Raw genomic sequence first — 13,516 nt, 5'->3', positions numbered from 1 at the left:
GATTAGATACATTTCACCAATCTCAATACACTTTTTCTTTTGTAAATATCTTCTATTCTAAAAGAAAGTGAATAGAAAATACAAGCTAACCTCACACATAATTTTAAAAGATGGTGGCCTAAGGGTAACATAAAGGAGAAATTTTAAAAATTTAATTTATAGTAAACATACATTATAGCCAGATGCTTGTGCTTATACCTAGAATCGTTGTGAGTGTGACACCCACAAATGCAGACGATACTGCAGTGATATATTGATGACTCAGATACCACAAGGGGCACCACCATTGGTATTATAACTTTCCAAAATGATGAACTACAGTGGGTTAAGTTATGCGTGAAGCAACATCCAGTTTTCCTTACCTTTATAAGGTGCATTCCTGAAAAATTCATTGAGGCAACATCCAATTTTCTTTGCATTTATAAATTGTATTCCTAGAAAATTCAGTACATTTAAAACTACTCAAAAGTATTTTGTGTTTTACATGTAAATTAAAGTTAGGTTTTAGGCTCACATCATTGTAAATAGGTTTTTCGTCTACTTGAAAGACATTCAAAGATCACGTCTGATATGAGACAGCTTTTCATTTGCATGACTGACCCACATATTATTGGGCGTCTCTAATCCCAGGACCCCAGCCAGTTGTACCCCATTCATTGTTAGAACCAAAATACAAATGAACTAGGCCAGGCGTGGTGGCTTATGCCTGTAATCCCAGCACTTTGGGAGGCCCAGGCAGGCGGACCTGAGGTCAGGAGTTTGAGACCAGCCTGGCCAACATAGTGAAACCCTGTCTCTACTAAAAATACAAAAATCAGCTGGGCGTGGTGGTGCACGCCTGTAATCCTAGCTACTTGGGAGGCTGAGGCATGAGAATTGCTTGAACTTGGGAGGCAGAGGTTGTAGTGAGCCAAGATAGTGCCACTGCACTCGAGCCTGGGTGACAGAGTGAGACTCTGTCTCAACAAAGAAAAAAAAAACAGCACAAAACCCCAACATACTGACAAACTTACAAATTGTCCCTTTAGGAAGGTATCGTTCCCCTGCCTTCACCTCAATCACTGTTAAGCAGCTCCTGACTGTTTTTCTTTTTTGGACCTGGGAGGATTTGCCTCTGAGGTACAGAGAATTAGGTCAACTTGAGTTATTGTCTGATTTTAAAAAATTATTTATGTTAAAAATTGTACAAATATATACACAATTATATATAACACAATATATATTATGTTAAAAATGTACATAGAATAAAAGTTACCATTTAAACCATTTTAAGTGTATAGTTCAGTGACATTAAACATTCACATTGTTGTACAACCAATACCACTATCCATCTTCAGAACAGTTTTATCTTCTCCTCCTGGTTTTTTAAAGAAATCACGGACAGTAGTCTGTTTTGTCTCTCGTTTTCTTTTTCCTTTTTTCTCTTTTTTTTTTGAGACGGAGTCTCATTCTGTCACCCAGGCTGGAGTGAAGTGGTGTGATCGCAGCTCACTGCAACCTCCACCTACTGGGTTCAAGCGATTCTCGTGCCTCAGTCTCCTGAGTAGCTGGGATTACAGACACCCGCTACCACACCCAGTAAATTTTTGTATTTTTAGTAGAGGCAGGGTTTCACCATGTTAGCCAGGATGGTCTCAATCTCCTGACCTCGTGATCCACCTGCCTCGGCCTCCCAAAGTGCGGGATTACAGGCGTGAGCTCTCATTTTGAGAGCCCGGCCTGTCTCTCATTTTCTTTTTTTTTTTTTTTTTTTTTTTTTTGAGACGGAGTCTCGCTCTGTCGCCCAGGCTGGAGTGCAGTGGCCAGATCTCAGCTCACTGCAAGCTCCGCCTCCCGGGTTCCCGCCATTCTCCTGCCTCAGCCTCCCGAGTAGCTGGGACCACAGGCGCCGCCACCTCGCCCGGCTAATTTTTTGTGTTTTTAGTAGAGACAGGGTTTTGCCGTGTTAGCCAGGATGGTCTCGATCTCCTGACCTTGTGATCCGCCCGTCTCGGCCTCCCAAAGTGCTGGGATTACAGGCTTGAGCCACCGCGCCCGGCCCTGTCTCTCATTTTCTTAGGTCTTCTCACTGGCACTCATTCTGAGAATTGATCTGTTTCTTTCTTTCTTTTTTTTTTTTTTCTTTTTTGAGATGGAGTCTAGCTCTGTCGCCCCGGCTGGAGTTCAGTGGCATGATCTCAGCTCATAGCAACCTCTGCCTCCTAGGTTCAAGCGATTTTCCTGCCTCAGCCTCCCGAGTAGCTGGGATTACAGGCACCCACCATTACATCCAGCTAATTTTTGTATTTTTAGTAGAGACAGGGTTTCATTATGTTGCCAGGCTGGTCTCGAACTCCTGACCTTGTGATCCACCCGCCTCAGCCCCACAAAGTGCTGGGATTACAAGTGTGAGCTACTGCTCCTGGCCTGGTCTGTTACTCAATTCTGATTAGGCCAGGTTTGTGACTCAACTTTATGTCTCTGGTGAGGCTGTCATGCTCTGACCTCTGCCTGTGCTGCTGACCATGCCTCTGCCCCCAGTCATATGGTAACCACACGTGGCACCACTTCTCTGGCAGGCCTGGGCCTCCACAGCTCTGTGACTGTGTCCGGGACTGAGTCGCCCTATGACTCCTCTTCACTCTCCCTTCTGGAAAATTCATCTTTTCCTTGGCACGTTATATCATAATTTCATATTCATTTGATCGTTTTAGACATCCTATATTCAACCGTACAGTCCTGCTTTGTCTACACTTGTCTAACTGAAATCCTATGTTGTTAGGCTGTGTATCTGTTAGAAGAGGCAACTTGGCAGTGTGGAAAGAGCATTAGAACTGGAATCAGAGGACAGTGAGTAAAGAGAGGGCTGATCACTAGATAATCTGCAGCTTCAAAGAAAAAGTTAATAAATTAATTTCTATAAAATATAATATCTACCTACCTCACAGAACCTTTATAAGCATTGAATGCAAGTGAAAAAATGTAAAAGTATAAGGCATTATTATATAGCCCTTACTGTCATAAACCATGCATAATACATGCTTTTTAAATGACAAAAGAGATAATGAAATACACTCCTAATTGGTATTTTAAAAACATAAGGCTGGATAATAGAATCTGCAAACCCAGGTATGGACTGTTTTATTAGTAAGGATGTAGTCTTCAATAAATATTAAATGAACATACGTGCTCCTGAAAAGTTACTCAAAACCTTGATTTGGGGATATTTAAAAGATAGTAACTCTCAGATATTTAGTGCTTGACTAAGCTTAGAAGTCCACATAGATGTTCTGGAGCGTCAGCCGATGTGTGAGGCTGATTTACGCCTGTTGTCATGAGAACACAGCTTGTCTTTATTGGCCTTTAGGAACATGACCCTAAAAGTCAGCCTGACAGTGATATTTTTCAATGAAAAGAGAGGCTACTACCCAAAGGAGCTGTGACAGGAGACCTGAAGAGTCAGATATGATCAGATGTTCTGTTTCCATTTACAGAGCCCTGAAAATGTTTGAGGCTGGTTGTCATAAGTCATAGTTCCAGCCAGCGCTGTGCTGAGCCATGTTGCAAAAGGAAGGATGTGTACTACATGCTTTATAACTGGATACATGATTTTACATATTTTTAAAACTAGATATTGGCGGCCAGGTGCGGTGGCTCGTGCCTGTAATCCCAGCACTTTGGGAGGCCGAGGCGGGTGGATCAACTGCGGTCAGGAGTTTGTGACCAGCCTGGTTAAAATGATGAAATCCCATCTCTACTAAAAATACAAAAAAATTAGCTGAGTGTGGTGGCGGGCACCTGTAATCCCAACTACTCGGGAGGCTGAGGCTGGAGAATCGCTTGAACCCAGGATGGGGAGGTTGCAGTGAGCCGAGATGGCGCCATCGCACTCCAGCCTGAGCAATAAGAGTGAAACTCTGTCTCAGAAAAAAGAAAAAGGTTATTGACTTAGATAAAAATATCACTTATGAGTTTGCTTCCATTAAAGCCAGCAAAATAAATTTATAATAAATTCTGATTTTGGTATAAATCAAATACTTAAAATAATGTGAGTTTTAATATACCTATTTTCCAATTTTTTCAATATTTTAAAAGTAGTGTTCTGAAAAAAATTCATATCTGCTTAAGGTATTATTACATAGCATTTATCATAATTAAACATCAAAAATACATAAAAAACATGTGAATAGGGTTGGGTTGTATGTTTTTCTGCCTTAGGCTCCAATATGGCTTAACATGGCACTATCAGTTCTTGTTTTCATTTAAAATGTGATTTTGCTCTTCATGGATTTTTGCATTAATTTAGATTTTAAAAAATATTATATTAAAATATTATTTATCTTGACGACTGAGTTTTTGTGCCTCTCCTTACATTTTCTGCCTGAGGTTAGTTTTTCACTTAACCCATTCCTGGCCCTGGTCCCAACCCTCTATCCCAACAAACCATAATACAAAAACTGCTACACGAATGAAAACTGTGCTCACTATGCTAGAGGAGAAGTTCAAATCAAACTAATTTCTCCATAGTCCAAGTGAGTCCAGGAAGCAACATGTCAGGGGGAGGGGGCAGAGAATGTGAGCTTTAGGGCTAGACAGATCTAAAATTAAATCCTGCCTTGCCTCCTTAGCAATCTGAATAATTACTTACCCAATCGGAGTCTGTTTTCTTATTTCTAAAAGGGATCGGTCATTTTTTAGTGAGAGTTAAATGAGATCACTTGTGTAAAGCCTCTGTATTCAATGAGTGTTCATCTGTCTCCTTCCCTATTTTGGAAATAGTAGATTGACTCACAAACACTGAGTTGCCCAAAGACTTGCTCCCAGAAGTGCCGGCATTGAGACTTGAACCCAAGTGTAGAGAAAGTCCTGTGTTCTTCTCACTAAATTGCACTAATTCTAGCTGCTGTAGGGTTGCGTCTTTTGAGGGACATAATTCCCAGTTATACTAACTATATCCCAGAGAACTTGGATAAGCAGCCCTGGAGCAGAGGTGGAATATGTAGCCCTTTGACATGACCATATACTACCAAAATATAAACATCAACGCAGAAATTAATTCCATCTCCTCTTTCTGACTCTACAAATATTTATTAGCAAGGGATAAGATTTCCAAAAGATCCGAAGAGAGTCAAGAAAGTTTTTTCCCACCCCTTTTCTTTAGAGGCAGGATCTCGCCAAGTTTTCTAGGCTAGTCTCGAACTCCTGGCCTTGTTACCAATGGCAAATCCCACGGGTCTGCAGCAACCTCAATTCTTGCTTCCTCAGAAGAAGGAATTCGACTGAGGGGCAGAAGGCAGAAGGAGATACTGAGGCAAGTTTTAGAGCAGAAGTGAACGTTTATTAAAAAGTTTTAGAGCAGGAATGAAAGGGAGGAAAGTATACTTAGAAGAAGGCCAAGTGGGCGACCTGAAAGGTAAGTGTGTGGTTTGACCTTTTGATTTGGGGTTTTATATATCGGCATACTTCCAGGATCTTGGGTTACTTCTCCCCAGTCCTGAGAGCTTAGCCAGAAGTTGATCAGTTTCCAGTGTTTTCTAATTATTTGGAGCCTGCCTTTCCCTAGCACCGGCTAGGACCCATTATCACTTTAGAGAGACAGTTGACAACCGCCTCGCCCGCCCAAGACTCCTGGGTGGGGGATGGTGGAACTCTCTCCTGCCCATTCCTTCCCTCTCCTGCCCACTCCTCTCCTCTCCTGTCTGGTCCTGCTCCACCCTGCTCATGTCTGACTAGCTACTTACTGCTACTTACTGTAACAGCTTCAAGCAATCCTCCCACGTTGGTCTCCCACAGTTCTGGCATTCTAGGTGTGAGCCACTGTGCCTGCCCTCAAGGAACTTGAATAATGTGCTTTTCGATATATGAGACAATTTGTAATTAGGAATTAGATATGTTTGTTAATTGTATGCATGCATTTTGGTATATTTCTTATGATGATTGATATTTTATCTCATTTTAGAGGCAGATTGTATAGAATAAATTGAAATTTGCTTAGTGATGGCCAAAAGGTTTGCATCTCTTTTAGGGGTGATTAGCTGTGCTTACAATAAAACTGTGCATATATATATTTGGAACATCCTTATAATAAAAAATATAAGCAACCTACATGTCCAACAATAAAATAGTGTTTATATGAATTATGGCATACCATAGAATATTATGCTGTGATTAAACATGGTATTTCCAAAATATAAAACAAAAAAATGAGGACGTAAGACTGTTTAATATGAATCTGACTGGGCACAGTGGCTCATGCCTGTAATCCCAGCAATTTGGGAGGCTAAGGCAGGAGGATTGCTTGAGCCCAAAAGTTCGAGACCAGCCTGGGCAACATGGCAGAACCTTACCAAAATAATACTAAAATTAGCCGGATGTGGTGGCTTGTGTCTGTGGTCCCAGTTCTCGAGAGGCTGAGGTGGAAGGATCCCTTGAGCCCAGGAGGCAGAAGTGCAGTGAGAGCCATGTTCATGCCACCGCACTCCAGCCTGGGTGACCGAGTGAGACCCTGTCTCAAAAAAACAAAAACAAAAACAAAGACAAAAAAACAAAAACTGTATAATATAAATCTAACTCTGTAAAGTTTTTAAAAATGTACTTATATAAATAGAGAAAACAACTAAGTAAAGATATTGAAATGTTAACGGTAATTAGTGATGGGATTACAGGTTACTTTTATTTTTTAAAGTCTTTCACAGATTTTTCCAAAATGTCTATAAATTAACAAGTATTATTTTTCTATAATTAAAAAATACTTTAAAACACGGTTTCCTTAATGGTGGAGTTTCAACGGTATCCAAAATAGACCTGCCCAGTTTTATTTTGGAGCATATAAATTTGACAATTAGAACAATTGCAATGTATGTTTTTATCTTTATTTTTATTTTTACTTTTATTTTTTCTAAAGACAAGGTCTTGCTCGGTCACCCAGGCTGCATAATCATAGCTCACTGCAGCCTCAAACTCCTGGGCTCAAGCGAACCTGCTGCCTCAACCTCCCAAGCAGCTAGGACTACAGGTTCATGCCACCAGGCTCAGCTAATTTTAAACTTTTTTGCAGAGACAGGATTTTGCTATGTTGCCCAGGCTGGTCATGAACTTTTGGCCTTAAGCAATCCTCCCTGTCCCACCTCCCAAAATGCTGGGATTACAGACGTGAGCCACCGCACTTGGCTTCAATGTATGTCTAAATAGTCATGCTAACCTTTAAGTAAAGGACATTTTTTTAACTTTTTTTTTTTTCTTTTAAAGACAGGGTCTTGCTTTGTTGCCCAGGAGGGCAGTGGCTCTTCACAGGTGCGATTACAGTGCACTCTGGCCTAAAACTCCTGGCTTCAAGCCATCCTCTCCTCTTGCCTCAGCCTCCTGAGTAGCTGAGACTACAGGCAGGTGCTACCACACCCAGCTTAAGTTAAGGAAATTTTGAGTCACCTTTGTCCTGGTTTAGCCACAGTTCATAATGTTAAAAAAAGAACTTTATTTCTGGTGCCAAAATGTTGCCACCGTTTTTACTGATTTGTTCTTATATGCTTTCACCTCAGGAATATAAAATAAGTTAGGAGCAAAATATATGTAATGGAATGCTGTATGTAGGGAGAAAATTGGGTTGACCATAACCCCGATAAAGAAAAATAATGCATCTCTCATTTGTAGCAGCAGTAAATTGAACAAATGCTGTGGTTTGTTTCCCACTTACAATATTAAAGAAGACATTTCATATGTCATGACACACACTCCTTTCCTGATCTTTTTCCTAACACTCCTCTCCTTGTGACTGTTTCCCTGTCACTCTGCTGAGTGTCTGTCTCTTTTTTTTACCCTCTAACATTAACCCATCTCCTTGTCACTGGAAGGGAAGCAGATGTGAGCATAGCTGTTCCATATTACCACTTTCCCCATCTATATGATGACCACAGAAACAATCGTGTTCTGATAGAACTCTGCTGCCCCCATCTCTGTTGTTTGGTCCAGGGGTTGGGGACACCACACAAACCAGGTCAAGGACTTCTAGACTTTTCCTCTGGTAGGGGAGACTTTAGATGCAAATATCGGAACCTGTTATTACTCATTGTTGTAGTTGAAATGTGTCCCCTGCAAAAAGGTATGTTGAAGTCCTAGCTCCCAGTACCTCAGAATGTGACCTTATTTGGAAATAGGGTCTTTATACATGTCATCAGGTTACAATGGGGTCATTAGAGTAGGCCCTAATCAATAGGACTGGTGTCCTCATATAACAAAAAAGGGAAATTTAGGCCCAGAGACAGACACACACAAAAGAAAGACCATGCGAAGAGACACAGGGAGGAGATGGTTATGTGACTGGAGTGACGCATCTAAAAGTCACTGGCTGTCAAGGATTGCCCGCAAACATGGGAAGCTGGGAGAGGCTGGAAAGGATTCTTCCCGAGAGTCCTCTGAGTGGGCGTGCCCTGCCAACTCCTTGAGTTTGGACTTCTAACCTCCAGAATTGTGAGACAATAGATTTCTGTGGTTTTAAGCCAACTCATTTTTAGTATGTTGTTATAGCAGCCCTAGAAAATAATACCGTGGTTGCTTTTTTTTTTTTTTTTTTTTTTTTTTTTGCCATCATGTGGAACGGAGAGAACTAGTGAGAGTACGCAGGTTTTTTTGTTTCTTGTTTTTGTTTTAAGAGAAGAGTCACAGTGAGTCTGATAGCTTTTGAATCTTGGTTTTGAGTCCTTTCTAAGACCTAGATGCATGACTGTCCTTTCTGTGTATTGGTTATTCAGTCTTTTCTTGGATTACATGAACCGATTATCAGTTTTTTTGGGGGGTGGAGTATCTAAGTTAATTGAGTTGGATTTCTGGTACTTTTCTGGCACTTGCAGTGAGAAATAACTAATGAATCTTGAGTATCTAAGCAGCCTAGGAATGTGACATTTTCTAATACAGATGACATAAAACTTTTTTAGGTGTTGTATTACCTGAAGGGCAAAGTTCTCCTTTTCTAACTCTATGGCACACTGATATATTTAATTCCTCACATAAAGCAGGAAAAACAATTACTTGAAGAAAATACAACTTTTATTATAAGGATGGAGGCAGGTCTCACACATCTGAGCTTTTTATTTATTTGTTATTGTTCATTCATGTTGTCTTCCTTCAATTGGAACCACCAACACTTAAGAAAAAATTATGGGAGAAATAAATTTTAGTTTAATGATTGAATATCTGCTATGTGCAGGCACTGAGTTAGGTGTTAGGTTACAGCTGTGAACAGTACTAAATCCTTGCCTTGGAGGAGTTTATAACTTAGTTGGGGAGAAAGAGAAGTAAACAGAAGGCCAGGTGTTGTGGTGTGAGCCTGTAGTCCTTGGAGCTGAGGTGGGAGGATGGCTTTAGCCCAGGAATTTGAGGCCATGGTACACTATAATCATGACTGAGAATAGCCACTGCACTCCAGCCTGGGTAACATAGCAATACCTTGTCTCTAAAAACAAACAAACAAACAAACAAACAAACAAAACAAAATTAAAACAAAACCGGGAATCAAAATACAGTGACTAGGTTGTAGCATAACTAGATTATGGAGTGCAAGGGATGAGATTATCGACATAAAAGAGATAGATCAAGACATGCCTTTCATGCCGTGTAAAAGAGTTTGGTTAAAATAAGGGTGGTAGGAGTAGGTTTTGAGCAGGAGGGTGAGAAAGGTCGGATTGAGCCGTTGAAAGTTCTAGTGCTTTAGAAGATGCTCAGCGTTTCGGTTAGGAAGCCTGTGATGTAAGATAGGTTTGAGATGGTAGTGGCCTCCTCCCCCAGGATGGTGGCGATAGAGATGGAGGGGAGTGGACTGGTTCAGGGGAAATTATTAATAGGAGATGAAATTGACAGGCTTGGTCATGGATGGTTGTGAGGGAGAGAAAGTCAAGGTGTCTGGCTGAGGAGCTTTGCTGGATGGAAGTGCTGTTTGCTGAGGCAGCAGAGACAGAAAGGGGAGTGGTTTGGGAAAAAGTGGGGGATGATGCAAGCATTGCTGAATGTGATAGGCTGTAGGACCAGCAGTGGGATGTCCACAAGAATTGACTATATAGCATTGGTGCTCAGTGGAGGGACCAGAGGATTTGAATATAGTTAATAATTGAAAATGTGGATGTGATTACCAAGGGAGTATATACTATGTAAGAAAATCAAACAATGAGGACGTATCTCTGGGAAACTCCAACCATTCTGAAAAACTCCAAAAGACCATTCTTGTAGCTGTGCCAAGTGAATGGCCTGGTCTCTGAAACTCTACACTCAGACACAGGTCATCCTGGAGAGTAGCGTCCTTCTGGATTGTCACATACCTTATGAATGAAGCACGTGTTACAACAATAATGGAAAATATGCAAATGAGGAAAAAAGTTGCTCAGTACCCCATCACCCTAAATTCTGGCTCCACCCCTATTTGTTTTTTCATATTTGTCTGAATTTCTCCAAGGAGCCCATAATCAATTCTGGGTCATTCCTGGAGTGTTCAGAGTCACCAGGATTCACCTTTGGCTTTTGTTTCGTCCAGAAGTAAGAGTTAGCATCATGAATGAGGCAAACACATGCTGAGACTTGTTTGAGGGACCACTGAGATTTCAAGTTGAGGAAAAGCCTTATAGTACATGAGGTCAATTGTAGAATGGATATGAATATTGAACATTCCTGTCAGCAGTCTGCAGACTTCTGATTTCAGGCCCCTGCAAACTGTTATTTCCTGGGCTTGTTTTTAAAAGCAGAGCCCAAACTTATTTCTGAAAAAGGACAGAATTAAAATTCAGCAGATAGTTGTTCATGTTATATAATAAATTTCTCCTCAGAGAGGGAAGGAATCCTTTTTCTCAGGGACTGCAGGAGTGCTTATAATGACTGTCTTCCTCACATCAAGAGCTCAGTCTTTGTGGCACCTTGACTTTTTTTGCAGGGGGCAACTAGTAGCTGTTGTCTAAATGTATGTCATATACATTAGTTTTCACCACGAAATCTGAATGTTTTGGGATATACAAGTAAATGTTTCTTGATGTACGATTTACCTAAAGTGAATGTAAAAATGCCCTGATCTTGAATTGAAAAATAGAACATGTGGTTAAACTAGCAAAGACAGAAAACACTATAGTAAATATTGTCATTCGATGATCAGCTAAACTAAAGCTGATTATTGAAGGTTTCTCCTTATTTCTACCTTCTTCCTATCTCTCCCCATTTCTTATAGTTCTAGAATTCCAAATTCTCTTATGTGTTATCATGTCGGGGATCTACTTTGATCAAGAATAGCATTTTTTTTTTTAAATATACTATTCCTCTGAACCATATAGGCAGCCCCTATTTTGTATTGATCTATTACTCTGACACTGCTTTAAACAGACAAATAAGCAAACTTTCTGATTCCTTTATGGGCCTCTTTCAGATTTTGGTGGGACTCTTTCAACAAATAGCTGATGTAACTCAGTTAGTTTGGACCCTGCTAAACATGTGGAAATATCTCGGAGGCCAGCAGGCTTCTGGCCACCATGTACTTTTAGAAACTAAATTTTAATACTCAGTGACAGTGTTTATTCCCATGGAAAAATGTAATAATTAAAGATTGAATTCCTTGGACAGGGATATTTGGCCAGATACTTAATGATATCATTAAAGAAAAAACACAGCAGCACAAGTTTCTAAACCAATAAAAAAACAGTACAACTGTTTTCTAGCTTCTTTAAAATGGGCCTACTATATTGTTACTTTGATTTTAGCAGGGACTCTAACGATTGACAAAATGTACTCACAGTACATGAAAATACAACTCCACTGTGGTGTGAATTTGCTCTCAAACTAATATGCTGGTGATAATAAACATGACGCATTTAACTAACAACAATTTGCTTTGTTTGCAGAATTTAGAAAAGCTTTTTGGTAGCATTTTGGAAGGTTCAGATTTCTTTAAGACATCTGTCTAGGGAAATTTGAACTAATTTCTCTTTTATTTCCCTCTTGTAAAAATTCCCATTAGCAAGCAAATGCATTCAAAACCATTCCATTGATCTTATGACTGTGTTTTATAACGATAGCCTTGAGCTTTTCCTTTCTATCCTATGGGCTGAAAGCACTGCAGTGGGGTGTCTGAATGGCACACAGGAACCAGGGGAACTGGGAAGTGAGGGGCAGCCAGCTTTGAGAGGGACCCCGGTCTGTCTTTCTAGCACAGCAACTGTCAGGGGAAAGGGATTTGGCTTCACCCTTTTTGTTTTCTGACCCTGTTTCCAGAAAGACTTTGTAAAAGTTGAAGACTGCCAGGAACTTATTTAAAACTGTAATAGAAGTTTAAAAATGATTATAAAATGCCAGTTTCATGACAGTTTCATGACAAAATCACAGTTTGGCCCTCTTCTCTAAAAACCAAAGAATTCCTACGAAGCAAATCACCCACCCCAAATTCAGTTATATCCCATCTTTACATTTCTCCCAGCACCTTCTGGTCCTATCAGTTCAATGTCATGCTAAGGATATAAAGGCCCAGGGACAAATGAGGCAGGGGATGGATTCAATTTATCTGCTGCAACACTACGGAAATTGTCTTTTTATGCAGACATTTTATCAAGTCATAGGAGAGTTTAACTTTCTCTCTTTCCTAATTACTTCTATGAACTCGTCTATTTTCCTCGTATTTTCTAACCCAGTCCTGGAAATTTGACCTTTATAATGACTACAATATATCAAGTACTTACAATATGCCGAGAAAATGCTAAATATTGTATGTATTATTATTGTTACTTGAGACAGGGTCTCAATCCTGTCTCCCAGACTGAAGTGTAGTGGTGCCACCTTGGCTCACTGCAGCCTCAAATTTCAAAGTTGAGGTGATCCTCCCACTTCAGCCCCCCGTGTAGTTGAGAATACAGGCATATGCCACCATGCCTGGCTGGTTTGTGTGTGTGTGTGTGTGTATTTTTGGCAGAGATGGGGCTTCACTATGTTGCTAGGGTGGTCTTAAACTCCTGGGCTCAAGCAATCTACTCACCTCAGCCTCCCAAAGTGCTGGGATTACAGACATGAGCCACTGTGCCTGGCCTGTGATACATATTATTGTATTGAATCCCCAAGTGAACTAGAGATTCTTAGTCTCTCTACAGTTAAGGAAACCAAGGCTCAGCAAGATCATACAGAAAGATTTCCCCAGATTGCATGGCTAGTAAGTGTTGAGGCTGAGATTCTGACTGAGGTCTATCTCATGAAAAACCCATGCTCACAGCCACTGTGCTGTGTGCTCTTCCTGTCTGGATGTGGTCCTTGTCTGCCTACCTCAGTGTTCTCATGAGGCACCTTTGGCTTCTGAGATGTAGACAGAACCTAGGTATTAGGTTGGTGCAAAAGTAATTGCAGTTTTTGTCATTTAAAGTATATTTAAGAACAAACATCCCAAATGAAAGGTACTTGAAGTTTAAGCCACTCTGAGTACTAACAAGATACATAGTGTAATAGTAACGTATGCCTGAGACCCAGCCTAGTATTCTTCTTTGAATTCACACTTAACACTCACTCACACAACCAATTTTATTGAATCCCT

The sequence above is a fragment of the Macaca mulatta genome, chromosome 6 (genome assembly GCF_049350105.2).
Source record: "Macaca mulatta isolate MMU2019108-1 chromosome 6, T2T-MMU8v2.0, whole genome shotgun sequence".
In the NCBI taxonomy this organism is placed as follows: Eukaryota; Metazoa; Chordata; class Mammalia; order Primates; family Cercopithecidae; genus Macaca; species Macaca mulatta.
Note: the sequence above shows the minus strand (reverse complement) of the source record.